The sequence below is a fragment of the Cyprinus carpio genome, chromosome A3 (assembly GCF_018340385.1).
Source record: "Cyprinus carpio isolate SPL01 chromosome A3, ASM1834038v1, whole genome shotgun sequence".
Lineage (NCBI taxonomy): Eukaryota > Metazoa > Chordata > Actinopteri > Cypriniformes > Cyprinidae > Cyprinus > Cyprinus carpio.
Genome location: NC_056574.1, coordinates 2,031,124 through 2,040,971, shown reverse-complemented (window position 1 = coordinate 2,040,971; position 9,848 = coordinate 2,031,124). Strand labels below are relative to the sequence as shown.

Genomic DNA, 9,848 nt, shown 5'->3' with positions numbered 1-9,848 from the left:
TCCCTGGTATTATCTCAAAACTCTTAAAAATACCACCAACCCGTGGTGAAAACAACACTGCAACCCCTGTAATGGCATTTGTGCCATGGCTCAAAAGTGCATTTCCCTTCTAATCGCTAAACCACTGCGACTGATTCTGCAAATCTGTGTGTGTTTCCTGGAGTAAGATCACATCTGCCTTTTTAAGAATTAAATAATTAAAAAGATCATTTATTTTACTGTACTATGACAACCATTAATATTAAAAGGGGTCATATGATGCGATTTCAAGTTTTCCTTTCTCTTTGGAGTGTTACAAGCTCTTGGTGAATAAAGAAGATCTGTAAAGTTGCAAAGACTAAAGTCTCAAATCCAAAGAGATATTCTTTATAAAAGTTAAGACCTGTCCACACCCTCCTAAAACGGCTCGTTCTAACACGCCCACCACGTCTACATCACTGTGTGGGAAGATTTGCATAACGCCGCCCAGATGTTCACGCAAAGAAAGCAGGCGTACCTTTTATTCTCGTTGTAGTATTGTTGCTGCCACCGCCGCCATGTCGTATAGACGCTGTGTGTTTCACTGTGAAAGCGAAACTACTTTGTTTGGTCTTCCTTAAGAGGATGATATCTGCTTCGTCATGCCTGGAGCTGATCCGTGCTGGTCGCTGAGGAAATACATCAACTTTGCACTGTGGATCGCCGAATCGGAGTCCAGCCCGGGGTCGTCACATGTGATTGCCGCAAGCACAAGGTATGTTCCTTCATAGAATCCACCTGCCGCACCGTTCTTAAGCCACCCGCTTCTGCTCACTCTAGACCACGGCTCACTCTAGACTTCCGGCCTCTGCTCATTCAAGGCCGCGGCCAAAACAAAGGCCGAAACAGTATGTGACTGAGGTCTGGACTTGATCTCTCTGAGTAACTTCATCTCCACTCTCTGTTGTCATCTTCATTCAGGAGTGTTGTATTCAGAGTGATGATACAGTGATCTGATGAGGATGATATCTGATATCTGGAGTCTGATCTCGTCAGTTTAACACCAGCCTGATTCACCCAGAACAGCTCAATTCTCTCAGAACGGATCCAATCATCACAAGAGACTCCATCATATGAATACAACTGACAGAAGAGAGACACAGAGAGACATGCACTGATCTCAGTCTGTGAGGATGAGACTGAAACACACAATAACACACACACATCAACACACTCTTCAATCATCAGGAGAGATTAAATCAAGAATTTACCCTTTTTAAATTGACCACATAATCATAAAATTACCATGAAGAACATGCAGAAAAACACGAGCATCAGGTCCTTGTTGTTTGTCATTCAGATATTGTCTGCAGATGTAAGATCCATAATCTTCTGTTGAGATGTTCCTGATGTTCAGAGAGCAGTCAGACCCCAGACTCAGTCTCTCATGTCTCTCTGTGTCTTTCTTCTTTATCCCTAAACCAATCAGTTCAACTGCTGCTGAATATCTGAATCTGTTATAGATCCATGTAGTTGATGTACAGTCATGAAGAGCATTATTACAGGACAGATGGACATTTTCACCAGAACTGATGAACACATGAGCATCATTCACTCCACTGATACCTGAAACACAAGAACATCTGAGTGATCATTATGTTATATATTAATAAATGAAGTTTTATTGTATGCATATGTACACTGAACTCTTTCACAGGAATTTAAAGAGCGTGTAGAAGTGTGTTTACCTGTGAGAAGTGAAGAGAGAAAGATCAGTCCCAGCAGACACACACGACACTCATCAGACATTTTCTCTTTCTCTCAGTCTTCCTCTACAGTATATGATCTCAATTCTGTCTTTAAATACTTCCTGTGGTTGTTCACTTCCTCTGATCTACAGACTGAGTCATGTTCTGATAGAGTTGTATTTAGTGACTCAATGCAGTGCATAATGAAGACGTGCTGCTTCACATTTCTCCTGTAAATATTGAAGAAATATTTTATTTATCCTATAAAAGACATATATATATATATATATATATATAGCCTTATATATATATATATATATATATATATATATATATATATATATATATATATATATATATATAGACTAATAACTATAACCACTGACCTGTGGAAACACAAGACTGACATCACAGTGGTTTTGAAAAACACACTTCAGACTCATATACTCATAACACAATCTGCATCTGCTCTGAACACAATCTGCTGTTTCACTTCTTTCTTTTGGCAGTTCCCCTCATAGTTTTAAATTTTAGAAACAAACTCATTCAGTTATTCAGTTATTATTTTCAGTCATAGGCTATCTGAAGTTGGCTGATAGCTAGGATTTTCTGGAATTGAATTTTGAGAAAAGCAGGTTTAAAGTGATAGTTTCAATTTCACTTCTACCAAAGTCTCTTTAAGACAACATGCATGCAAGCGGTGGCCATCTTTTGAAACACCTCTCGGGGCATGCAAGTGTAGCTCTACTAGCAAAACTATACGAGTGCCGCAGTCTTGGGTATTCTATAGTCTTTGCTTCTACTTAACAATCTCTGTCTGTGAGGAGCGCTATACTGCATCATTACACAAACAGACTACCTGAAGAGGACAGTTTTACTTTGTTTATCATGATACGGCTGTAGTCTCTGGAACTTTTGATCCCATGCTTGTGCTATGTTTGGATAGTATCAATTAAAAGCAGTGCATTAATATAGAACGGTGATTAAACTGAATGCATTGGCCTTATCACACACACAAATACAGTGATATTCAGTACGGTCACACACTGTATATCTGTTATTCAAGAAACTTTTGAAAAGTTTAAAAAACAATTTATGAATAAATCTTCAGAAACTATTTGCATGAAAATCAAATAGGCCTATTTTTATTTTTTTATTGTATGATTTAAAAATGTGCATGTACTGTATAAAGCATTAATGCATCCTGTATTAATACATTTAAAATGGTGGTTGGCACAGTTGTTAACCAGAAAAATTAAAAATGGCACAAAGCATCCCCTCTGTGAAACATCCACCCCCCCCCACCATCCCGTTTACATAAATAATGATAAATAAATTAAATTTTAGTCAAAATCACAAATCTTGAATCATTCCTAACAGGATCAAACAAGATCCTACGGATAAACTAAACGTTTGACAAAATAAACTGAAAAAAAAAAAAAAAAGTTATTTTCAGTTTGTCTAGTATTGGGATAAACTAATTAATCTGAGGTTGCTGAAACGATCCTGTCTATAATGTGGATCAAAGTTTATGTAGATCAAGTTATTCATGGATATTTAACAAAACTATATACTTTTATAATTTATAAACAATGCTAGTATTTCATTTTTGTCATAGAACATGTTTCACAACGTCTGTCGTGTCAGAGTCTGTTCCCCTGTGTTTCTGCATCTTAGTGGTTATGGTTAGACAATTTATAGAAAACACAGGAGGAACCGAGTTCAACACAACACACCATCAGTCAGCGCTCAGCTCTCGAGGGAGGATTTAACCTGTTGAGGTGTTTAATGACTGTACTGCCTGAACTACCACTGAACATCAACCACAAGTGAGGGACTGTTCCTATTACAGTGTTCTGTACTTTACATTTAAATTATGTAATTAATTAATTAATTAATTAAATAAATATATATTAATAAATACATGTATCTATTTATTTTGTAAAATTTCATGAAAACACAACATTTATTGTTTAATATATTTCACAATATCCTCTCTCACAGACTATTATTGTGTTTAATTATCTATTTTTTCATCATGACATGTTATTCATATATTATCCCAAATTGCATTACATTACAAGTTATTTTTTTGTAATTTTTTTATTGCATTTTAAATGTAATATGTGTGTGTAATATATTAATTACGTTATAAGTACTACATCATACTGCACTGTTAACATTTTTCATCATTTTAAGTATAGAGATCCATGATGAAACATTCACCTTTACAAACAAAGATACTCTTATAAAATAACAACTGTATTTTTATAAGAGTTTTTATTTATTTATAATAGCTTGGTTTACTGTATTTTTTAGAATAGTTTGGTTTACTGTTTCCTAACGTCACAGACCATTCACCACAATTAACAATATGATTACATGATAATATACATGCAATTTAAATAAGAAAATATATTAATGATAATGTATTTGCAATAAGTAAGTTAGTATTGCTAAAGTAAAGCATTCAACTTACTTTCTCAGTTTGTCAGCTTAATTGTTATTCATTTAAAAACAGCAGGTAGTTTAGACAGTAAATATTTGTTGATCTGACAAAAAAAAAAAAAAAAAAAAATCAGCGGCATGAAGTCTATGTGTGGCCAAAACTGTATTGCAATCGTAGTGTTAAGCACTACCATAGAGAATAAATGGGAAAAGTAAACGGAATTTAAACCAACCGCAGCAAAGTGGTGGCACGTCCGCCTTTTTACGCTTCGGTCAAGTCCAGTCAAGTCAAGTCATCTTTATTTATATAGCTTTTAAACAAAAAAAAAAAGATTGCGTCAAAGCAACTGAACAACATTAATTAGGAAAATAGTGTGTCAATAATGCAAAATGATAATAGTAAACACTCATTTCTCATTTAAAGGCAGTTCATCATTGAATTCAGTGATGTCATCATGCAGCTCAGTTCAGTTTAAATAGTATCTGTGCAATAATTTGCAATCAAGTCAACGATATCGCTGTAAATGAAGTGTCCCCTAACTAAGCAAGCCAGAGACGACAGCGGCAAGGAACCAAAACTCCATCAGTGACAGAATGGAGAAAAAACCTTGGGAAAAACCAGGCTCAGTCAGGGGCTAGTTCTCCTCTGACCAGACGAAACCAGCAGTTCAATTCCAGGGTGCAGCAAAATCAGATGGTGCAGAAGAATCATCTGTTTCCTGTGGTCTTGTCCCGGTGGTCGTCTGAGACAAGGTCTTTACAGTCGATCTGTATCTGAGGCTCTAGTCCTGGTCTCTGCTGTCTTTCAGGGCTGTAGAGGTCCTTTCTAGGTGCTGATCCACCATCTGGGCTGGATACATACTGATCCGGGTGACTGCAGTGACCCTTCTGACTTGATACAGACTGGATCTGGTGGCTACGGTGACTACGGAATAAGAGAGAAACAGACTAATATTAGCGTAGATGCTATTCTTCTAACGATGTAGCAAGTACATCGGTGTTATGGGAAGTGTTCCCGGTTCCGCTTACCCACTTAATGCAGCCTAAAAATCCTTTGGATTTGGATATTAGAAGTGTATTAGTATGTTATATAAAAGCCAGGATTAAAGAGATGGGTCTTTAATCTAGATTTAAACTGCAAGAGTGTGTCTGCCTCCTAACAATGTTAGTAGGTTATTCCAGAGTTTGGGTGCTAAATAGGAGAAGGATCTGTCACCGCGAGTTGACTTTGATATTCTAGGTATTATCAAATTGCCAGAGTTTTGAGAACGGAGTGGACGTGGAGGACTATAATGTAACAAGAGCTCGTTCAAATACTGAGGTGCTAAACCATTCAGGGCTTTATAAGTAATAAGCAAGATTTTAAAATCTCGAGCCGGTGACCCGTGTTCGAGACCCACTCTGTAAAAAAACGAGGTGTGGCGGTGAGGACCTGGGAGAGAGGGGTTACAAAAGCATACATGTGAGCTCTGGTGTAAATTACTCACTAAATGCTAAACTGCAGATAATCTACACCACTGGGAGACTAGTGATTCGTTGTATTGCATTAATAGAAAGCCCAATAATATAATGAATACAAAGTATTTTTCCAAATCTAAGCTTAATATTGTTTTTGTGCCATGACGGTGAGGGCGGGATCAGTGACATAGCCACACGCACTTCAAAACGTCTAAGTCAAGCGTTTAATGTCTGGACTAATGTCTGGTCTATACACATAAAAGTATATAATTGAAACAGCTTATTGTGTTGTAAAGTCATATTTGTTGAACTACTGTAGAGTAAACTGTTGAATTGTTGAGGGTGTAGACAGTATAGTATATTTGTGATATTGCTGTAAAATCACGTTTTATTACACATAGTGAAGAGCGGAGCTCCAGTAAGCACACATATGTAACCAAAGGGCATTTACATAAACCATATATATCTTAAAGACGATTACTAAATGTCTATTTAATATCTGACAGGAAAATGTTCTACAAGAATTGCAGATGAGCACATCACAACATGAACAGACCTCTGAGTGAGAGATGTGTGTGTGCTATTATGTAGAATTCACTGTCAACACTGAATGTAATTGAATGTAAGTAATGTAAATAAACAAATCTACATAGATCTATTTCATTTGTCCATTAGTACTGTTGATAAATTGTGGAGCACTTGTGTTAGATAAAAAGCAGGTTAACTCAACATGTAAATGCAGTATTGGGCAGATAAATCACAGAGGAGACTGACTCTTGTCTGGATGTTACAGGGACAGATGAGACACATGGCAGTGTTTATCTGCTGCAGAGACACACTGATGAAGGAATGCTGCCATCAAAGGCACTCTGAGCAATGCTACAGAAATGAATAAAAACATATTTTTTAAATCTTTAAGTTGTAAGCTTATTTTAATTATTGTAATTTTAAACAGAGTTATCATTCAGCACTTTTCTGATTCTTGATTCCTATGCCTTTGCTGCAGAGCTTTTGTGGTGGAGCAGGACCCTGCAACAAAGCAGACGGAGGCATTTTTGAGTCATTCTGTTGAAGCCTCCACTCCATAGCTCCGCTTTTGACAGTACTATTGGTGGTAGGCTCCTCTTTTTTTTTTTGTGAGCCTCGCTAACTGTCTTTAGCACTGAGTGTAGTCAGGTCTCCTCTCATTCTAGAGAGTGGTCATGCGGAGGCCTCCACCTTAGGGGGTTTCTCTAAGAGGGTTGAGTGCTAGGCTTCCTCCCTCGCTTAAGAGAGTCATTCTGCTGAAGTTTCGGCCTTCCTCAGAGTCTGTCATGCAAGCAGTGAATGAGTTTGTAGGCTTTTCTTGAGCCTCGCTTACTGCCTCCGCCTGAGTGCAGCCAGGTCTCCTCTCAGCTTTAGTGAGTCGCAGGCTGAGGCCTCCACTCTTAAGAGCCCCTCCCAAGCAGGCTGAGCATTGTTAGGTTTCCTCCCCGGCTTTAGAGAGCTGTTCCTGCCTGAAGCCCGGCTCCCCAGGGCTCTGCCTAGGCAGTAAAAGGCGTGTAGGCTATTTTTTGAGCCTCGCTAACTGCCTCTGGCATTGAGTGTAGCTAGGTCTCCTCTGCTGAGACCTCCACTCTTAGAACTCCAGACTCTGGCGGGTGAGTTAGTCTAAGATAATTAGAGCTTTAGCCTGCCGTTAAGCCTAGCGGTTTCACTAGTAGGGATGCTGTTCCTCAAGTTCTGACTTGAAACAGTTACCTAGGCACTTATCCCTCAGCATGGTGGCGTTGAGTTCCCGTTCCCATAGCACCCTCTAGAGGACGCAGCGTGGAGTTCCCTTTCGAAAGGGAACGTCTCAGGTTACACATGTAACCATGGTTCCCTGAGAATAGGGAACGAGACGCCGCATCTCTGTGCCATGCTTCGGCATCATGCCGTGCCTCCCCAGACAAAAAAGAGGATGATGTGTTCTACAGGTGCCTTTTTATATCCGCAGTCGCTCATTTCTGCCAGTCATAAGCTTCCGCCTGCCAATATCAAGTTCATTGTCGTTATTTCATTCATGCTTCAGACACCGGCCACGCTCACCCTCTAAAAGACGTGCCCTCTAGAGGATGCAGCGTCTCGTTCCCTTTTCTCAGGGAACCATGGTTACATGCGTAACCTGAGACATTTTTATCACTAATAACTCAATGATTTTAATTCTAAAATGTAACACCATGAGGGGAATTGCTGAAAGAAAGAAGTGAAACAACAGTAATGCAGATTGTGTTCAGAGCAGATGTGCGTGAGCCAGTGTGGATGACAATACACAGATCTTAAGAACATGTTTCACAACCACTGTCGTGTCAGAGTCTTGTGTTTCCACAGGTCAGTGGTTATGGTTATTGTAAGGGTTAAACGGAGAGGAAATATAGGAGGAACAGAGTTCAACACAACACCAGCGTCAGCCAGCGCTCGGCTCTCGAGGAGTTCACAGAATGACTGCAGGTTAAACCTGCCTGAACTCTTATTATTGAACATCAACCACAGGTTTCTCTTGAGAGACTGTTCCTAGTACAGTATAAGTGTACTGTGCATTACGCGTCAACAAAAAGACATAATAGTAGTGAAATCTTCATGAATTTGAGTGGATATTGTTTTGGAGAAACTCGGTTGGCTCGCAGAAGAATCAGTCGAGACACTGAGTTCCAGAAGTCAACATTAGACTTTACAGCACAAAGACAACAAAGCCGAGATGCCAGCAGTTCATCTGAAATGGTCTCTTTTAAAGCTTCTATTCTTGTACAGTTTTGTTGTCACTCATCGTCCAGTAAGCATATGGCCAGTTTTTTATGTGTGTTACTCTCCTCACCATCTACAGTTATTCATTAGTTCCTTCTTTAAGATTCTTCTTTAACTGTGGGATTTTACCTGTTGGTCTATTTTTAAAAGTAACCTTTATTTAACCCTTTAAAGGAACGTGTGCAGAGGTTTTCAGAAGCTAATATACATTACACATGATACAATGGTTTAATAATTTTTTGTGTGCAACATACATATTACTTCATCCTCCATACACAGTTACAGCCATGTAGACCATGAGTATCTCAAAAATGCATCTGGCTTCTCTTATATATATATATATATATATATATATATATATATATATATATATATATATATAATACACTTATAAAAATGTCTTCTATAGGATAAATAAAATATTTAATCAATATTTACAAGAGAGGTGTAAAGCAGCACTTTCTCTCTCATTATGACTGGCATTGAGTCATTATATAGCAGAATTTCAACACTCAGTCTGTGGATCAGAGGAAGTGTACAAACACAGGAAGAGCTGATAGTATTTAAAGAAAGAGTTGAGATCATATAATGAAGAGAAAGACTGAGAGAAAGAGAAAATGTCTGATGAGTGTCGCGGTGTGTCTTCAAGGACTGATTGACTCTTCTCTTCACTCTTTCACAGGTAAACACACTTCTACACGCTCTTTAAATTCCTGTGAAAGAGTTCAGTGTACATATGCATACAACAAAAACTTCTTACGATGAATATATAGTATACTCAATACCTAGATGTTCTTTTTGTGTTTCAGGTATCAGTGAGTGGATGATGCCCATGCGTGTTCATCAGTTCTGGTGAAAATGTCCGCTCGCCCTGTAATAATTATCTTCTTTGAATGCAAATCAACTGTATGGATCTATAACAGATTCAGGAGATTCAGCAACAAAGCTGGAACTGATTGCTGAAAGGAAAAAGAAGAAAGACACAGAGATATATGAGAGACTGAGTCTGTGGTCTGACTGCGCTCTGAAAATCAAGAACATCGCTAAAGAAGATTATGGATTGTACATCTGCCAACAATATCTGAATGGACAGCGACTAAAAGCTGATGCTCCTGTTTATCTGCATGTTCTTCATGGTGATTTTACGATTATGTGGTCAATTAAAAAAGGACAAATTCTTCATTAAATCTCTCATGATGACTGAAGAGTGTGATGTGTGTGTTATTGTGTGTTTCAGTCTCATCCTCCTGGGCAGACAGAGATCCAGTGCAGGTCTCTGTGACTCTCTTCTGTCAGTTATTCCCTCATATACTGGGAGTCTCTTGTGATGGTTGGATCCGCTCTGAAGGGAATTCCAGCTGTTCTGGGTGAATCAGGCTGGTGTTAAACTGACGAGATCAGACTCCAGATATCCAGATATCATCCTCATCAGATCACTGTATCATCACTCTAGAATACAACACTCCCCTG

The 9,848-nt window shown here is 38.5% G+C and overlaps 1 pseudogene; it reads right to left on the bottom strand.

Annotated features, from left to right (window-relative positions):
• Nucleotides 1-730: 730 nt before the first annotated feature.
• LOC109072121 lies at nt 731-1,767 on the bottom strand (annotated as a pseudogene).
• Nucleotides 1,768-9,848: the final 8,081 nt, after the last annotated feature.